This window comes from Pyrgilauda ruficollis, unplaced genomic scaffold (genome assembly GCF_017590135.1).
Source record: "Pyrgilauda ruficollis isolate IOZ18807 unplaced genomic scaffold, ASM1759013v1 scaffold29, whole genome shotgun sequence".
Classification (NCBI taxonomy): Eukaryota; Metazoa; Chordata; class Aves; order Passeriformes; family Passeridae; genus Pyrgilauda; species Pyrgilauda ruficollis.
Window position 1 is genome coordinate 5,846,621 of NW_024524266.1, and position 19,348 is coordinate 5,865,968.

A 19,348-nucleotide genomic window follows, 5' to 3' on the forward strand; every position below is an offset into this window, starting at 1 on the left:
GGCGGGCGGACAGCGGGGCCGGGAGAGCTCGGAGCTGCCGCTGCCCGCCGGCTGGGAGGAAGCGAGGGACTTCGACGGGCGAGTCTTTTACATCGACCACAACACCCGGCAGACCTCGTGGATCGACCCCCGGGACAGGTACGAGTGAGATAGGGGGAGAAAGAGGGCCTGAGCCCCGTTCACCCGGGGCCGGGCCCATCGGCGACATTTTCCTTCCCCCGTCCGCGGACGCCGGCAGGGTGTGGGCGGCGGGGCCGGCGGTGCTGCTGCCGGCGGAGCAGTCCGGAGGCTCCGGATCTGCGGCCCAGGGTGGGGGCTCTGTCACACCGGCCCTCCGCTGCCCATCGTGGTGGCAGAGCCTCTACCCTCGCTCCTGATGGGTTTGTCGGAAGTATTAAATGTTAAATCTGATCCAGAAAAAAAGAATTGAGGCTTTCTGCCCCCCACCTCCTCGTGGTGGGTGCTTGGACTAAGCGTTGTCTCAGTGCGGGGGGAGATGGGGAGGCAGGAGCGCTGACACCGCCTGTGTTTATACTCCTCGCGTACCGGACCAGCCCCGCTGTAACCGAGCGCCTTGGCCATCCTGATTTATTAGCCGGGCTGAACTAATTGGCAGCAGCAGGCTGGAGGCATGCTGGAGTAATTTGGTAGATTACCTCCTCATAAAAGATAACGCTGCGTGGAGGTAAGCAAACCGGGAAATTCCTGCACTTAATTTGACAAATACGCGGTCTGCTGCAAATTAGCAGCAAAAATCTGCAGTTGCGTGGTGTCCGGGACAGCGTCTGCACGGCCCGGCGGTGCGTGGGGAGACCGAGTTAGGCCTTTTCTTCTCGCTTAGGGTGAATAAATACAGGCAGGTCTTACGGCTGTAGCAGAAATGCGTTATAAGCAGTATTTAAGCGTCGTAGCTGAAGTCTGGTGGAAGCGTGGGCTCTGCTGCGGGTGCTGCCCAGTGAAGGACGACCTCGCTTCAAAGCGGTCGCCTAAAAATTTCCACGCGGAGTTAGTGAACACAAGTGTCAGTATTTTAGGTGTCTGCGAAATAAGAAACATATGTCTCTGTGTATGCTTTTCTATATTAAACAATGTTTTTATAGTAAGTGAAAGTTGGACAAGGACAGTTTGAACCTCAGCCAGAGAGAGCTACCTTGCCAGAAGTATGCCTGGAATGTTAAGCAGGCCACAGAAACATTAAGCACAGTCTGGGTTAAAGACTGTAGTAATTTGAGAGATTCCTGTCGTTTTGCACGACAATGCATAATTGTTTAAATGGCCTAAATATTTACCTACCGGATAATGTTTTATCTTATTATGTGAACGTACTTATGCATGCACGTATTTTTTTGCTGAGATGTTAAGTATTTGTTAATATGCTTTAGACAGCACTTTTTTTCAACGTCAGAATGCATGTATACGTCGTTAGGTTACTTTTAATACCGTGTTGTAAAGGTAGTCCATGTCTGTTGCTTCTCTGCATCTCATCCTTTCCATTAAATTTCAGAGTATGCGGTTTTGTCTTCTGCAGTATCTTCTATACAGACAATAACAGAAATGATTTAGCCATTTACTACAGTGTTAAAATTGACCTACTGTTCAACTTATGTAGTATTGCTAAAATTATGGCTCCATGTTTGGAAGAAATAATTGGAATGCCACACGTTGCTTGAAATTTTGTCTAAATACTTCACTCCAAGGTTTAAACTTAGACCTATTTTTCACGTTGGTTAAGAACAGTCTGCAGAGCAGAGATTGAGACATTTGCATTGGGGCAGATAGAAAAGAGATGGTGTTTTCATGAGCACATTATCAGTAGTTTGTAGAGAATTCAAGTACCAGGAGCTGGTTCTATGACTGCAGAGTTAATCTCTGGTTGAGAATAGACCACTGTTGTTATTTTAGTGAGATGTCTGGGTTTTGCATGGCAGAAAGTGACCAGTCTTTTTGGGTTTCATTGCAGTTATTCAGATTCCCATGGGCAGCAGAAAACTAGGAAAGGATCAAGATAGTTGTTTTCTGAGGAAGTTTAGGAAGGAAAGGTAAGAGCAGCAGTGAAGTGGTATTGAAGCTGTATTTTTGCAAAAAGTGGTTAAGTAGAAGGTAAAATAACCTACTTGTGTTATATGTACCTCAGCATTATGAGTTAGGCATAGAGTGGTAAGAGTTCAATCCCCCATTTTTGTGTTTGGGTGGTTTTATTTCTACCCAGGAGGAACTGGACAAAGCTGTGAGACCTCAGGCCAGGCTGCATTTGATCAAGGGCTCTGAGAATCAGCACCTCCAAACTTTCCTATGGCTAGTAGTCTGTAAGCATCCCCACAGGCTTTCTCTTTCCATTTAGCTGGCACTCAGTAGTTTGTTTTTTGTTTTTCTTTTTAGGACTCCCTCTGAGATTTCTGAGCCTTTTCTATAGTTTGGTTAGTGAATTTGATTTGAAATAATTATTCAATTAAAAATCCCACCACAAAACAAAACAAATTTCCCACCCCTCCCCCAGTGTTTTTCCCCACTGAAGCCAAAAAGACAAAGAAATGCTAATTGGAGAAGTGCTCTATAAAGGATTTTGGAGTTGGGGAAAGAGAAGATGATGAGGGTAAGGCGGCAAGTCAGAAAAATAAAGACTGAGAAGGGATCAAGGACTCGTAAGTGGGTACCTTATGATTTTCTGTGATAAGAAAAATGAGGTGAAAGAGTGATAAAATGAGCAGATTTGTGAAGGATGTTATCTTCAGTGTCAAATCAGTGGTTCGGTTCTGGAGGGTACTGCGTTGCTCTGCATGGATTGTGTGTAATTAATAGATTGCGGATGGTTTAGCAGGTCCTGTAGATCTCAGACTGGAGCCATTCAGTGCATGTTTTCATCTTGTGGTAGCAGTCGTCTTTTATCTTAATAGATTGTAAATTCTTCAAGACAGGGAACTGCCTTTTTATCTTGTGTTTGCACAGTACTTGCTACATTGAGATTCTGTTCAATAACGGGATTGTAAATGAATTTATAAAAGACTGACTGTGTTTGTGGTTCATATTGATGATCCTTGTGGCACCAGAGATCTTATTACTGTTGCTGTTTCTTACAAGACTGTTTTCAAGTGATTAGAGCTTAGAAAAAATTCTTGGAGTTTGGCAAAAGCTTTTGAGCTCATGAGTCTTGCTAGATTTGCTGTATGTGGAAACTTCACCTAAAATACAGTGTTGTTTTTTTTTTAATAACTAGGGAAGAGGGAGTCTTCTTAATGTGACTTGTCCTCGTGGTTTAAAGATTTGAATAATATTCTTTTGGAGTGAGGGTTTTAGACTTAAGAGGTATAGGAGTGTTTTTGTATGGAGAAATCACCCATTTGGATCAGTTGGGGAAGAATTATAAAATCAGTATGGGCTTGGTGAAGATCTAGGTTTTAGCAGCTGCATGTAACTTCCTGCAATATGGGCTGCTGGTACTGGAGAGTTTTTCTGTCCTATGTCCTCATTAGCATTGTAATTCTGAGGCCTGATAGCAGAATGATGTGAGCACAGGAGGAAAACCCTGGCCTTGTAGGAGAGGTGGGTTGGAACAAGGAGTATGGGATCAAATGGGGTTGGCCCTGGAATTTGACAGAGAAAGGGGGAAATTTGGTAGGTTTGAGCAAATCTCAATCCGTAGCAATGCTCCTCAATCCGTAGCAATGAGGAGCTAGGATAGGGAGAGGGTGGATGGTACCTGAAGTCTGGGAAGAAAAAAGTAGGGGAACTGGACTGGAAACGAGTAGAGCAGGGAGCAACAGGTAAGGAGAAACTGGTCTGGTGAGGGTTCAGGGTGTGAGGCTGTCAGCTCTTTTCTGTACGGTGAACCCGGAGGGAAAAGAAGAAACACTGGGTTTGGATGAGGAATCTTCAGGGTGAGAAAATACCGTGAGGGCCAGTATGCAAAGTCTAGGTGAAGAAGGGAAGATGACTCGAAGGTGAAATATAAGAACTATGTGTGAGATGTGAGTATGGGGGTCAAGAAATGTAAGATGTGCGGGACAAGGAGATTATTGAAAAGTCAGAATTGTAGAGACTGGAAATAAGCAGGAAAGGCTAATGGGTCTAAAACAAGGAGTCAGCTTGGCAAAGTCACTAGCGGCAGGTATCTCTTAGGAGTGTGGAGTAGAAATGTTTAAGTGAGTACTGGGCAGGAAAGTCCAGAAGTGCTGACTGCTTTTTGCTGAGCTCTTTCAGGACTCCTTACTCTGATTTATTTGATTTTAACAAGTGTCTGTATTACCCAGTTAGTTGACTTCTCCTGTTGGGTGAGACAAGTCTGCTGCTACCGTTGTGGCCTCAATTATGGCAAGTGGCACAACAAGGTGTTCAAATACGTGCTCTTGTGATCCTGCGTACTGTGATTTCTCTTTCCCCAGACTGGCTTTACAAAGGAATAAGAAATTGTAAGTAAGAAGCCTAAATAAAAAACATACTCATGTCAGATATTCAAATCTAGAAATTTCCAGACTTTGCGTCTCTTAGCTACTGCTTGTTTCATACTAAAAGAGCATTTTTAGTGACAAATTATTTTCTCATAACTTTTCTTGCCGTATTTGATACATGTAAAGGAGCAACTCTGAGGGCAGATGGGAGAGCTGTGAAGTGATGAGAATTGCTTCTTTTTGCCCAAATTGGAAGATGAGCCTTTAGTGAGGCAAAGGATCTTTTGACGCGCCACCATGCAATAAGGTTAGAAAGTCAGTGGCCTCTTTGTCAAGGCAAGAGAGTAATTCCTAGTGTATTGGAATTTATCAGCTGCAGTTGGCAGTATTCAGCAATCCATAGACAATGATAGGAAGCATTAAATTTTTCTCAAAAATAGCATTTTTGTGGGTCTGCCTTAAACCCCTATACTGAGAGTTACAATTAATGACATTCATTATTGCATTCAAATACTTACATTCCAAAACATCAGACGGATGAAGGCAGCAGTATAGTTAGTACCACTGCCATTTTTGAATGTCGCCTTCAGGTTTGTTTATTTTTTCAGACTTTTCTTGTCTACTTCCTCTTTGTTGTGTTTTGATGTTCAATTCTGTCAATTTATAGTTTTGTTTTGAGCTAATACCGTTTGTGGAATGGGAAGAAAACAAAGTGATTGTTGATCATTACTTTAGTCTTCCCTCAGAAAATATTTCAATGACTGGACAAATTTAAATCGTATGCTGTATTTGACTATGATGCAAGTTGTTAATATAAAATATAAAATGAAACCTGTAAGGTACAGAAATGGTTTTTTGGAAGTGATTCTTTGAAAATGTTTAAAGTGGAGCAGAACTGTTGAAATACTAATTTGGTTGTGATTTTTTAAATTTGCTTTCTAGGCTGTGTTACCAAGCTCGCAAGAGATGAAGAAGCTTGGAAAGGAAAAAAAAAAGAATTGTTGAATGAGTATAGATCTGGAAAATATGCTCTCCCATGAGAGGAAAAGAGTTGAATTTATTCAGTTGGAGAGGTGTTTAAGAAGTGATTTGAGTACTGTTCATAAGAAGAGATGATACCAGAGACTTCAGAACTCTTTTCTTGGGTAGATTTGTAATAGCATCTGATAGTCAGAAGTTAAAACCAGAAATATGCTATGATTTTAATTGTAGTAGATATTAGATGTCAGAGTAGTTTTTCCACTCCTTTACTCTATAGCTAAAATCACCTCCTTTTTTCCCAATTTAAGTCAGTTATCATTTGAAGTCATATTGTTTAAGAGACATCAATTTTTACTGCCTCCATTGCATGATATATCATTTGACCTGTATTTAAAATATATATTGCCAAGAATATCTCATAAGGATTGGCAGAGCAGCCATCCTTCCATTAGAAGAGGGAGAGCTGCTCTATTTGGTTGTTTCTCTTTATGCACCCAGGAAGAAATCCTATTTAGTGTCATTACTTCAGGCATCTAGATCACTGCAGTTGCACCGTTTGCTTACGTAAAGTTGGCGATACAGTGGACTTGATACAATTTATATAAAAAGCATTGCCTATGAAACAGTATTTGAGATCCAGATGTTTTGAATTTTCTTTGTAAACGTCAAGCCTGGTTGCAGCCACAGCATGGATGAGAAAGCTGTGCAGCTGTGTAGACTGCTCTACTGGCATGTGATGGGAATACATGCTGCAGCAAATGATGTTGAGGAAGGGCTACAGTGCCCTGAGCCTCTCCAGGCAATGTGCACATATTTATACTTTAGCTCTTGCTTGGACTAATTCAGTAATATTTTTAAGGGCATGCTGTAGCTGACATTTGTTTTGAAAGCTTCACATGTATATATATGCTATGATAGATCTACTTCTGTGCCTTTCATGAGGGAGATAAATTCAGTTTTTTTCATCCTATCTCGTAGGTCTTCCGACAGATATTTAACTTCATATTGTTTGTGAATCCCATGAAAATGTTTCTGATTAAGAATGAAGACACAAGCATCCTAGAATTAATGTTACTTGGTATTACCTAAGCTCTTCAAGCTGAGTCTTTTGTTTGATTGGTAGATTTGGATTAGGTGTTAACATGTTGCAATGTTAATCAGCTGATTCATGTAAATACTTCTAAATTACTGCTTTTCCCCCTCTCCTCCCTTACTCTCGCCTCTCTGATTTAAATCATCCTTTAAAAAAGTAACTTGATTTCAGAATTACATTGCTGCTGGAAAAGCAGTGCCTGTATGAAGTGAGCATTCATGTTTTCTTGAGATTTAACATTGTTAAACTACATCTCCAGCCACTGAGTATTATAAAAGTTTTAAGTAGTTTTTTGGTGTCTTGAAAAGTAGAAGGCATCCACTGATTCTTCCTAAGATGAAAGGTTTTCCTTATAGTACAATAATAGTGATGTATGGTTTATTTAATTGGCTTTTGCTAGTTAAAATACATATCCTTTGAAAATCTGTCTTAGGCAGCATAAAATTTCAAGACCTAATGCATGTGCGCTAAAGCATCAAAACATCTATTGAGCCACAGAAATCTCATTAACAAAAACAGCCACTGCTGTTAAGCTTCCTGACATTTTGTTAAAGGTGAAGGGTTTTTTTTGTGTGTGGAGTTTTTACCTCTTAATGGAAGTATTTTCAGCAATTAGATATGTAATGTAGAAACCTGTCTTACTGTATTTGTGTGCATGCTAGAAAGGACTAAATTAGCAGTTGTGTGTTACAGCAATGTGGTGGCACTTGTTATGAGGGCTGTTTCTTGAAGGGTTCTGTGACATGGTATTGACTCACGTCTGTGTTGGGTCTTGCAAACTGAGGAACCCTGTTCTGTTGGAACTTGTCCATGCTTGAACCTGTCAGAGAAGGTACTTTGCTGTTTTTATATATATAAATTAGTGTGTATCTAAGTTGGTAAAGACATAGTCATTGTTTTTATTGTAATTAAACTGCACCAGGCATTGTAAAAAGAAAATTGGGTGCTTGAATTAGCATATGTTCTAAAGGATATGGGGAGGGAAGTCTCTGCTTTTCAGGATCTGTCATGTGAGAATGAAAGATTTGAAATGTCAGAAGGCTAGGACTGGGGTTTAAGTTCTGTTATCTGGAGAAAAAAATTCTATTTAGGTTTGGATGCTAGTGATTAGTTTAAGAGATAACAACTTCATGTTTTTAGCAAATAGAAATATAGTGACAACACTGTGTAAACATAAGAACAAATTACTTGTAGGCAGTAAAAAAACTTAGAAACTTATCTATAGTAGAGCCCTGTTAACAAGCTTTGCAGAGGTGCCTGTTAAATATAATGTTGGTTTATAATTTTGTGTTGTTTGTTGGAAGGCAGAGCTTTGTAAAGTTGTAGATGAGGCCAAACAGGAGTATTCTGTTGATACATTGTTGAAAAAAGTAAAACTAATACTTTTCTGCCTATAGTTAAAAATAGAACTTCCTGAATATCTTATCTGCTGCAGATGTGACAGTTCACATTCACCAGCAAAGTCAGCCAGTATTGCAGCTTTTAAGTAATCTTCAGCTTGTTTCTGGTTGAAAGAAGCACGCTAGAGAAAACACGCTCTAGGTATTTTTCCTACCTCATTGCCTGCTGTGGCAGGGCAGGGAGCACGCTCAGCAACATTTGGCAATACAGTGCTCTTGAGCTAATAATTCCCTGCTGCCAAAACCAGTAATGTCCTCCCTGCCAAACCACATGGTCTCACACCTCTCTTGCACTGGTACTCTTGCTTATCTGACCTTGCAGTAAGAAAAATGAGGAAAAACCCCAACCCTAAGCAGTATTCCATGTCTCTTTTTTTTGGGGAAGGGTAGTGTTCAGCTGGTTTAGTTCCCTAAGCTGACTTAACCTTTGGGGCAGATAGGTATTTAAGTGGTTTATGTCAATTAAGTTGGATTCAATAAAGAATTGGATTAGGCAAAAGTGATGAGTCAGTTTAAAACCTTCTTTGAGTAAATCCTCTTTGTGAATGGCAGCCTTGATTACTGATTTTTAAAATATTCCCATAGTAAAACAGTACATCTCTAAACAAGCTTCAAGTTGTGTTTTAAAGGGAGGGGAATCAGTTTTCAGACATAAGATGGATGTTTAAAGGCCAGCAGAAAGAAAATAGGTGTCAGAGTCAGTTTTTTAGAGCAGCAGCACTGAAGTGGCTATTAGGAGGTGATAGAGCTACAAGTAGCAGAACCTATTTGGGGACTGAGCTTGTGGTGTCATCGCCAGCTTGGATACACTAAAGACTTGGTGAAGTCAGTGGTGAGACTGCCATTGCTCACAGGAAACAAAGTTGGTCTGTGAGGGAATTGGACCAGACGTGTGTTAGGGAAGTGAGTATAAGTTCAGGTAGATGTGGGAAGGATCTTGACAGTGGAGCACCTCCAAGAAAGATCTCAGTCAGGTGTAGAAATGTAGGTAGGGTGTGTCTGAGGAAGGGATGGAGCATGAAAAGGCATGTCAAGGTAACAACAAAAACCATAGGGCAGCTATTTGGCTGACTTAAAAGGTGGTTTTGTCACCAGTGTTTGGAGTGAGAACTGGTCAAAAGATCATTACACTGCATCTGGGGAATTTTTTAAGTGAGGTGAGTGTGTACAGGTGGAAGTTGCCAGGTCATAGAGGAGGAGCTTGTAAATATTAGGATTAGATGAACAAGATTTTTGTCTTTGCTTGTGGAAAGGAGCAGGGGCTCTGATGTGTTCTTTTTCCTTGATACCAATCTAGCCTATTTCGTGAGAATAAATCCTTCAATTCTTAACTAGTCATTAGTAGTAAAGAAGGGGGGTATAGGTTTTGCTCTGCCATGGCATAGGGTCTTGATCATTTCTTATTCTGTCCCAAATAGGAAAATTAATTTGGACTTAATACAATGAGAGTGTGCTAAAAGATTGGCAAGACATGATCTGTGATTTTTACTAGCTGATTGAACTCTTCGGATCAGCTATTTAATACTGTTACCCACCTGGTGAGGCTTGCTCTAGGTACATGTTGCATGATCAAATAAGCTGTGATGTTTCTCAGTTTGTTTCTCTACTTTTCTGTGGCTGTTGGCTGGAGTAGGGAAAGAGTTTTGCATCCAGTGATGAGCTTGGTGGTCTCCCCGTGGTTTGCAGGATGAAGGCAGTTCTGTGCTATACTGTTCACTCTTTGGCTGAAGGAGCTGGTTGCCATCAAGGGCTGAGTTAGTAAATATCAAAACCTAAAGCAACTACATTTTTTTTATTTTTGTTTTCAAAGACTTTTCTATTTCAGTATATTTAATTGGCAGTGTGACAAAAATAAAGTGCAGCGATATCAACACCCTTGAACAGAGAATCAAAGGCTATCTTTCATAGCATTTTGAAATAATTATTTTCAAGATGAAATATATATGGAGAATCTTGTTGAAACTATTTTGACTTATATTGTACTTAGGCTGAAATTCTTTCACATAGTGATTAGAATTCTTTATGGCAAAAGCAAAGTCTGGTATCGAAGCTAAAAATGTAGCATATTTCAAAATTGATTTATTTAATGTTGGATTGCAGTTTAAACAGCTGAAAATAAGACTTAAAAAGCCATTGTGCACAACATTTTCTTAGAAAGCAGGACTTATCCATGTTTGGGAAAGCAGCTGAAGTACTGCATAATTATCTAATTCTATAGCATAAACAAATTGTGACCCACTTCTCAAAGGTGGAGACAGTCCAAAGTTACTTGACTTGAACAGCAGTTCTGTGAGTGCTTAAAAGAGAATTACAGAATAAAAAGTGTACTGCCTTTTTTTTTTTTTTTTTTGGCAGTCTAGGGACAGTTAGGATATTGAAAAGAAGTGTGTTTGGAAATAACTGTTTGAACACTTGTGTGTCTTTTGCTTCCCCCAGATTACATCTTTTGGATAAGACTAAGAATCACAGTATTAAAGATATGATAAGGCACATAGGTAAAAATTCTTGAACCCCAAACTTCAGAATAAGTTAACCACAAAACCTAAGAAATAATTGATTTAATGACAGTCATGCCTGTTGGATCACAGGTCAGTTTTAGTAGCATCTAAATAGCCTTTAACACTATAATTGATGATTTAACACAAATTAACCTGATGATCATCTGTTAGAGGTAGCATAACTGACCTCTACTTCATATATTTAAAAAATACATTGGAGGGAATGATTGGAGATGAAACTACAATAGGAAATTTGCGAAAATTTGGTTAAAAAACATGTATATTCATATTGTATATTTGTATTTGCTTGTTTTCAACTGGATGCAGTGTACTGATTGGCAACATTTGGAAAAAGTGTACGCTACTCTGTGTTGGTTTGACTTGTCTTATTTTTGCTTTTCTGCCAGCTCATAGTTTATTCAAGGGAAAACCTAGTGGTGCTCTTGTGGTTATGGGTGTACTGAGATCTGTGATAAACAAGCATCATGTGCTCAAGACTCTGCACAGGCATTTGAATACTACTTCTGTGCTTAATGTAGCTGCTCAGTTGGGACAAATTATAGAATTATTCTTTTAGAAAAATGTTCACTAGTACCAGCTTGAAGAAAGATGGTTAAAAATGTTGTGCTTTGAAATGATGGGCTTGTTTCTTGCTTTTCTTTGATATCTCTCTCAAGTAATCAAGTGCAATCCAATGCCTCAATAGATGCACACCTGTGAGCTTCCACTTTCTTATTTTGATAATGCTTCGGAGGCTGAATTTTTCTATTAAAAGTACTTTGACAATCCATTGTAGCCTGTTTCTTAATTGCAATATGATTTTGATGCTTATGTCTCACCTGTATGGCAAAATACATAGTTTTAACTAGATCTCCATATTTCACAAAGGTTTTAAAAAAATTTTCCCCAGAAGGAAAGCAAAAGCATTTTAATTAAAAATGGTAAGGTATTTTATCAGCTGTATTTTGTGTTTGGACTGGTTACCATCATTTTGTGTTGCTTGTCGGGGAACTTTGGGAGTAAATGTCACGTCATAAAGACAAATATCTGTTGTGAAAACTTTTTTGATTTCACAGAGTTCTCAGCCCTTGGAAATGCAGCTTAATGCATGCATGGTCCAGTACTTTAATGTCTTTGTTTATAGCCAGACTGCAGAAAGAAGCAACTCTCCATTTACCTGCATTACTAAAAGGTGGCTACAGCGTGTATTGGAGTTCAAGAAACAAGAGATTTCTTAAGCCTTTTGCCTTACTCGAGGGAAGCATGTAGAGAGATGGAAGGAGAGGTCCTAGAACTTGCCTTCATTCTTTCTTTTGTGTTGTTTGTATTTAATAATCTTTGTATATTGAGTCTTGTGTGCTGATGGACCTAAACAGCTTCTTGATTTCTCATAACACTGTGTAATGCACAGAATTTAAGAAGTGTTTTCTTTGATCTTAGTGAATGGCTAGTTTCAGCTAAGTACCTTGGAACTGATCTGCAGTGTGTAGTATGATTACTGTTTTTGAAGTGTGTTACTTAATGTCTTCTATTCAGGAAGATGATGATGCTGTTGAGAGAAAAATTAAGTGCTGAACTCTGCATACTTGTCTTAAGCAGAATTGAAGTGGTAGGTTGGTATATCTTGGTGTGTTCTCTCTGGTTTGGTTGGGTTGTTATGTTTTGGTTTGTTTTAATAGAGTACAGCTACAATTTTTCCCCTCAAGAAATTGTGAATTAACCCTTTAATTTTTGCTAAATAAAATCTTTCCCTTTAGCCTATTTTTGGAGTAAACTGTCAAGAGGTTTATGATCAGGCTGACTCTTGGATTCTGATAGATTGATGGTGCAATGAAGATACTGTATTTCCAGTCCCAGGAATTACTCTCTTACTGTAAAATAAGCTATGTTGTAAATTCCTGGTTGTCATCTTTAGTAGTTTTCTGTATGCACTTACATGAAGTTTTGGTGAAGTGTTATAGACTTCTTCAGTTGGACATGATAGAAGGCTTTTGGAGCAAAGAGCATTTTTAATCCATGAGCAAGTATCCAAACACAATTGTCTAGGAAGGAGTATGTGAGTGGTCTGTACCATGTCATTCAATCATCTGAAATTTCAGGCAATTTACCATCTACAGTATTTGTTTATGGCTATAATCTCAGTGCTTCTCTTAGTAAACATAATTCTGAATTTACATCTGGAGGGTTGGAGTTGAGAAATGTTTGTGGGGAGTGATCCATGGAAGGTTTGCTGAGCCATGATTAGTTTTGTGATGGTTTTTTTGTTGGTTTCGGTTTTTAAAGTCATGGTGGTGTTTCCTGTAATTGGCTGTAAATGGCACTCAGAACATCCTTACTCTGTACTGAATCTGTTCTTAGGGATTCGAGGCCTTTTAGGAAATTACCAGCTACCTTAATTTTTAATGCATTTCCAGAAATGGCTTCTGGAAGTTTTGGCATAGATTTTGATATCCCAGCTTTTTTGTCTTCTTGGAGTGCGTCATATGCTTAGAAAAACGTCTTAAGTTTTCTCAGAAGAAAATATAAAAAAACCTTGAACATTTCACGGAACTTAGATGTAAACTTGTTTTAATGTTAAGCTGGATTATAGGGTGCTTTTTTATTACTTAATAAAAGACAAAACAGCAAGTGACTCATATGAATGGAGATACAGGTATTTTTTAAAAAACTAGTTCATAAAATTTGTGACAATGTTCAGGAAATGGGCTAAATAAAGCTCCAGTGATTGTGGAAAGTAGTTCATTTGTGCAAACATCTCCCACTGAAATACCAATACTTGCATGTAGAGTGAGCTCTCTTGTAATATTGCATTAGGGAAATTATTTCTGAGAGTAATTTTGTATATCTGTCTGTGCCTGTTGAGGGCTTCTGTTTGGTTACAGCGATGATGTAGCTGATCTTCTTCTTGGGACATCTGCCTGCTAGGAGTGAGATGTGTCCTCTGTTCTCTGTCATAATCTGCCAAACAGCCCATAGGCAATACTGCACTTGCATTACTATTGATGGGACTCAGTTTGGATTCTTGAGTTAAAGACTCTCTTTTTCTGTTTTCTGACTTGTACAAAAAATTTTTGTCCCTTACCTGTGTCTTTTGGAAAAAGTGTATGAAAGGGAATATTGGTAATTCATTTTCTTTTAATGTGGAATGGGTTCAGAATTTTTAAAAAGTTTTGTTGCTTTAAAATACAGCTGCCTCATTTTATCATTAAAACATACTGTAATAAATTTCTGGAATATCTCCTTTGGGGTAATTATGTTTGGTATGTGAACATCTGGAGTTTTTGAAATTTTGCACATATGACTGTTTGCCCACATGGTCCTTAAGATATTTGTTTTATTCTTTATGAAGTGACTTGATAAAGAAAAACATGTTCATTTTTTACTTGAATCACAACTGTAAGTTTATTTTCTTTACATTTGGAATCTGTGGAGCATTTATAAAGGACTTTTTTGTTCTCTTTAAAATACAAATTACCCTGTGTCCAAAACTCTGGTTCCATTTGGAACACCCTGAAAATATGAGTAGTGTCCTGACTGTGGAAATTTTCTCCCTACCCTCCAGTCCTTGAATATGGTTCTTTAAAATGCAAGTCTTTTGAGATCCTGTGTTCATTTTTTTTCTGTCTTTTGCCTTTTTATGTATGTGCTCAGAAGTTTATTTTTCAAAGATGAAGATTAAAATACTAATACCCATATCCAGAAATTTCTAGGTTTTCTGTAAAGGAAAAAAAACCAGATGTTATACAGACTAATAGGCTCTTAATGTAATATTAGTATGTGATGTTAGAAGTGAATTATTTCCCCTTTGTTGTGATTTCTTTCTCAAATTAGGAATACATTTTTTTTCTCCCCATTAGTGAAGATGGTCAGTTTTCCAGATTTTTACAAGAATACTTTCAAAACGGTTGTGAGAGCACTTCAGTTAAAGAATTTTTGACTGTTTTAAGGTACTACACTTGGTAGAATTTAAAATACATGAGCTTTGTTGTGCTTTTGGGGGTTTAAATGTTAGGGGTTTTGTTTCTTTTAGAAGATGGAAATTACAATTGTGAATTGAGTGCTAATACAGAAGATTTTCCTTGAGTCCACGTTATACTCATTTTACATACTCTGTGTATGCTAGGCAGGCACACTTTTAAAATGTTGGGGTTTTTTTCCATGGCAAAAATAGCTTGCAGCTTATTGAAAAACAAGGCAGACCTGTGCCTCAAAATCCAAACGAAACTGCTGCTTGGATGAGGCTCTAAAGAGGGCATTTATATGTTGTGGAATGAATGGCATGCCTGCGCTAACTCCCGCAGGCCGGATATTTCCAAGGTATGCGCCTTTTCCCCTTTGGATCCCAAGGTTTCTCCCTTAGCAAGGTCTGAAGGACCCCTGGCCTTTGTGGGGAGGATGAGGTGGGGAGTGGGGGCTGGCAGGGGAAGAGTAAAATGAGCAAGGTAACTGTATGTGTGTGATGCTTTTTTTTTTTTATTTTCCACCCAGACTGCCCTTCTTGTGCATTGTGAGCTTGTGTTGTTTTTCTAATCATTGTTCTTTGAACAGTGTAGTTAGGAATTTCCTGTTCACGTTTTACTACAATGGTTTGTTTAAAATGATAGACCGCAGTCTTTCCTGACCTAAAACTAGATTAGCCTTGAATGTTGAAAAGAAGTTGGACAAATAAAGAGGATAGGCTGTATTTGCTTATGTCATGGAGAGAGGCCTTTTAACCATGGTCTCAGTTGTATCAAATACCACAAGTCATGTTTCTTAAATATTTATTAAGACAAATAAACATAGTTATTGTATGAACTGGCGGGTCTCCAAATTTCTGTCTCTTTGATTCTCATGGGTGGGTTGCTTTTAATCAGGAGAAGTAGTATTTAGTCAAGACTGATATCTACTGGATTACTGAATCCAGCCATAGCTCAGTTTTCTCATCTCCTTTGCTTTGTTACATTTTTAAAGTGCAACAAAATAAGCCTCAGGAAAGTTGAAGTTTTAAAATACTAAACAGCAAATGTTGGGAAATACGTTGGGTACCTGTGATAAGAAAAGTTTAGTATAGTCTTTTTATGTACTGCCATATGTTTGCTTTCAGATTTTGGAGGAAAAAAACTCCCAAGCCAAGCACTGTTAGATGTAAAGTAAATTGCAATATGCTTATTATACAATTTATCTAGAGCAGCTTCCTTGTATAACACTGCTAATCTGTGTCAATAGTGCACACCTAAAATGATGGAATAGTACAGGTGATAAGGCTATTGATTTTTATCTGGAAAGAGATAAAATTTCAGTGTTAAAAGCAATATATGAACTTGACTTTGGGCTTCTATTTACAGAAAAATACTGTATCATAAATGATATTGTGGTGTGGCACAAAAATTTTATTCAGTTTTGGAGGAATGGCATATTGAGCTGCCTGAGTTGGGTACTGATGTCATCAGTGACAAGTGTCAAGCTCATGAATATACACTTTATACGTTGCTCTTGGGTATTTTTAATGCAAGATTGGCTGTGACCATGTGCATGTGAAATTCTGGTAAACCTGCTAAATCAGTCTTTCAAGATGGAAGATGTCACATTTGTAAGGTTGTGGAGTCTCTAGCTGATATGACACACAGGCATGTCATTACAAGGGTGTTGCCAGTTAAAATACTCAGCTGTTATGGTATTTCCAGCTTAGCATCTAACTTTGTTCCACCCAGCAAATAGTCACATAAATAGGACTAGCTGTGGATTTTTAAAGGAAATATTTAATGTATTTTTAAAGAAAATAACATTTGGAAGGAAAAATATTTGGGTAGCTTGTCTAGGGTAGGGCAGGGAGATGCCTTGCAGGGTAGGGAGTTTGATGTGCTGAAGAAGTTCTCAGTAGATGTTATATGGAAAATGTTTCTGTTTATAGAAATCAGGTATTTCCGTGAGTACTGGAACTGGTGAAGCTTGGTTTCCTGTGGGTTTGAGTCTTACGACTGATTGACTTTGGAGTCTGGGAAGGTGAAAGTTCTGTTGGATGCTTTTTGCGTTTTGTTTGGGCTATTCGCATTCACTTGCTCCTGAGCAGATTTTCTGATACCTGATTAGGTGTGAACATGTGTTTCTCACTTTCCATTACACCTTCTACATTCATAAGCTTGCATAGGTATTTGAAATATGTAGGGGGTTTCCATAAAATTTGAAAACTCATCAATGGAAAAAAAATAACCCAAATAGACTTAAGTCTATTACTTGTGTTAGTAACAAAAATCACATATCCATATTTTTATAGGAGATGGGACTATGAGCCCTTGATTTCTTTTTTTTTTATTTTTTAATGACACTGTTGTCAGCTAATTTTTAGTAGCCAGTTTTGTTTGAAAACAGAGCCAATTCCTAAAAACCAAGTGATGCTTTTACCTATTAAATGGTAGAAATACATTTTGAGGTAAGTGTGCCAGATTTTGTGGTACAGACTTGGACTTTAATAATTCTCTGTGTATGTGCAGTGGATGCACTATTCATGCACAAATGAAACAAAGCATTAGATTCAATTTTCCAGTGTAGCTGTTAGGCTGAGTTGTGTGTGCTTTTAGGTTTGTTTTCCTGTATGCACGAGCAAAAAGTGTTGAGTAGAGAGCCAGAGTCCTGCTGAAGGTTTATCATTGAGATTCCTGCTATTAATGTACCTCCTGGAGCTGTTAGCAGTCGTTTTTTTGTTTGTAAGTATCAGAGATGTATTGTGTGAATACTGTCAAGGGCAGTGGGTGCCATTGGTTTCACTGTCAGCAAAAATTGTTCACTGTAGTTTTGACCTTTGCGAAGCACAGGTTTTCTACCTGGAAAAGCTCAGTAAGTTAAGGTGTGAGTAAACAGGGCCCTCAATCTTCCATATGAATGCTTTTTGTGTAGCAATAGGTGAGTAGTTTATTCCACTAGATGAAGTAAGTGAGGTGAATAAGGTGAGTAAGCAATTTCATTATGAGACGCTGTCAGTTGTGTCTAAATGTAAGGTTGCAGATTTGGCTCATGCTTTGAGCTGGTTGTGAGCCAGTGGCTGCGGTTAATTCATCACCAGACCTGAGCTAACAAGCCCTGTGTAGGCTAGGTTATATTAGATGGAGCTCTGTGCCACACTGAAGTAGATGGAAGCTGTACTCATGGGAGCCATGGCAAAGCTGCTTTGAGTCTGCTGGAAACATCCTGTGTAGACAATGTAGAAGTGTTTGTGTGAGGTAAATAATTTATAATATGAATTTACAGTACCTTTACTGTAATGTTACTTTCTTTACAGAAGTCAGTTAATATTATTTTCTGTGAGCTGTAGGCTCCAGTTATTTCTTCTGAAGTTGTATTTATAAATAATGCATAAAATCTCTATTATCATAGGATGTATCACCAGTGTTAAATGAATTGATAATGTTCTTGCCTCTTGCAGTAGTACAGCATCTTATATATAACAACGTTATCTTAAGCAAAGATCTTTAAAATAAAGCCATGACTTCATGAATATTTCTAATATGATCCAGTCACTTGGAAGGCTAAGTTGAATCTTCCCACTTCGGCACCCTGAAAGGAGCTGGAGGAGCACATGCCATGATGCAGCGCAGCGACGCTGCCATGGTGCTCACAGAGATGCTGCTGGAGCTCACCATCCTTCTGTGGAACAGGCTCTGGAGGGCTTAGACTGCTCCCAGTACTGTGAAAAGGCATTTATGTGCTTACAGGAAAGAAAAATGCCAGAGAAGAAAATGGAGACAGTACGAAGAAAGTGGTTTTGTCATTGTTTGGATAGTTGTATACAGTCAAAACTTACCCTTACAAAAGCTTGCAGTTGGCAGCAGTGTAAAGGGAACAGTGCACTCCGTGCCATTAATATGTGTGTGCATGGGAGAGCACATGCCTGATCTAAAAGGTGTGTTTGAGAATGCTTTTGTAGTTCTCTTGTTTTGGAAATTGAAGATCAAAGCAATGTAGGTTCAAAACAACAGAACAATGTGCTGGGCTTAATTGTACAAAATACATGAGGATGAACTGTTACTGAGGGCAAGGCAAGTTCGTTTTCATGGTTACTTTTGAGAGAAGCAAGAAATTAATTCTATTTTATGGTGGATCTCTGAAGACAATTATTTCTTTTTTTCTTCTCAACATTGATTTTGATGGATGCTAAAAATTGCTGGAAAAACATGTCCATTTTTACAATATGTTTAATAGCTATTAAATGAAACCATGTGTTAGAACAAGCTACTATTTGAAATGGCATTTTTGTAATTAGCTTTCCTTTTTAATACCAATTAGAGTCCATAAACTTTTTTTTGTTTACTTTTATGCTGTTCTTGGATTGCCTAAGTTGTTACATTATGAAATTGTTTTGGCTCAGTTGTCAATAAACTGTGTGTTATCCTTTTAAGTATTCTGAATTTGTATTATGGCAACAGCAATGTTATCCTGTCCTCTGCTTCTGTCAGCACTCATTTTCTACAAAGAAGAAAAGTGTCCCTTTTATGTGTTTGCTGGAATTTGGAGAAATGCAGATTACTTAGTTGGTGGAAATGTGTGTTTGTGCGTGGGTGTCTGCCCTCAGCATCACTTTAGTGCCACCTCTGAAAGCAGTGTGGTTCAGAGATGTCTTAGGTAGTTGATACATTGCTTTGCATGGCGCTCTCTTTAGAGAGTTTGGGCTTTGGTTTGTGGGGGGTGGGTGGGATTGGTGTTCTTGCCCAAATCAGCATTCCACTTGAGACTTGATGGGTGTCTAAAATTGGTGTATTTGTTAATGCTTCTTTGTTGAGAGGAGTTAGGGGAAATTGTCTCCATAAAACTAATTTTTGAAGAAATTAGAAGCATTAAGTCATTGTGAGTAAGATGCATTGCTCAATATATGGCCAGAGGGTAAGAGGGGGCCTAGACCAGTCATATCTGTAAAATTCAGGCTTTCACTAACATGCAGCACAGCAACAGAGTTTAACTGGCTGTGCAGTGATGTTCCTTGCCTCAGAAGGCTGCCTCAGAAAACCAAATAAAGAT

The 19,348-nt window shown here is 38.6% G+C and overlaps 1 protein-coding gene across 3 annotated transcripts in view; it reads left to right on the forward strand.

The window, feature by feature from the left end:
• Positions 1-6: 6 nt before the first annotated feature.
• WWC3 (WWC family member 3) overlaps positions 7-19,348 on the forward strand; it is a 98,381-nt gene continuing 79,039 nt past the window's right edge. For 2 of the 3 annotated variants that reach the window (XM_041472387.1, XM_041472388.1), the window contains exon 1: positions 13-138. The gene's annotated coding sequence lies outside the window, so the exon portion shown is untranslated. Of the gene's footprint in view, positions 139-19,348 lie in introns of all 3 variants that reach the window. The other variant, XM_041472389.1, reaches the window with a different exon arrangement.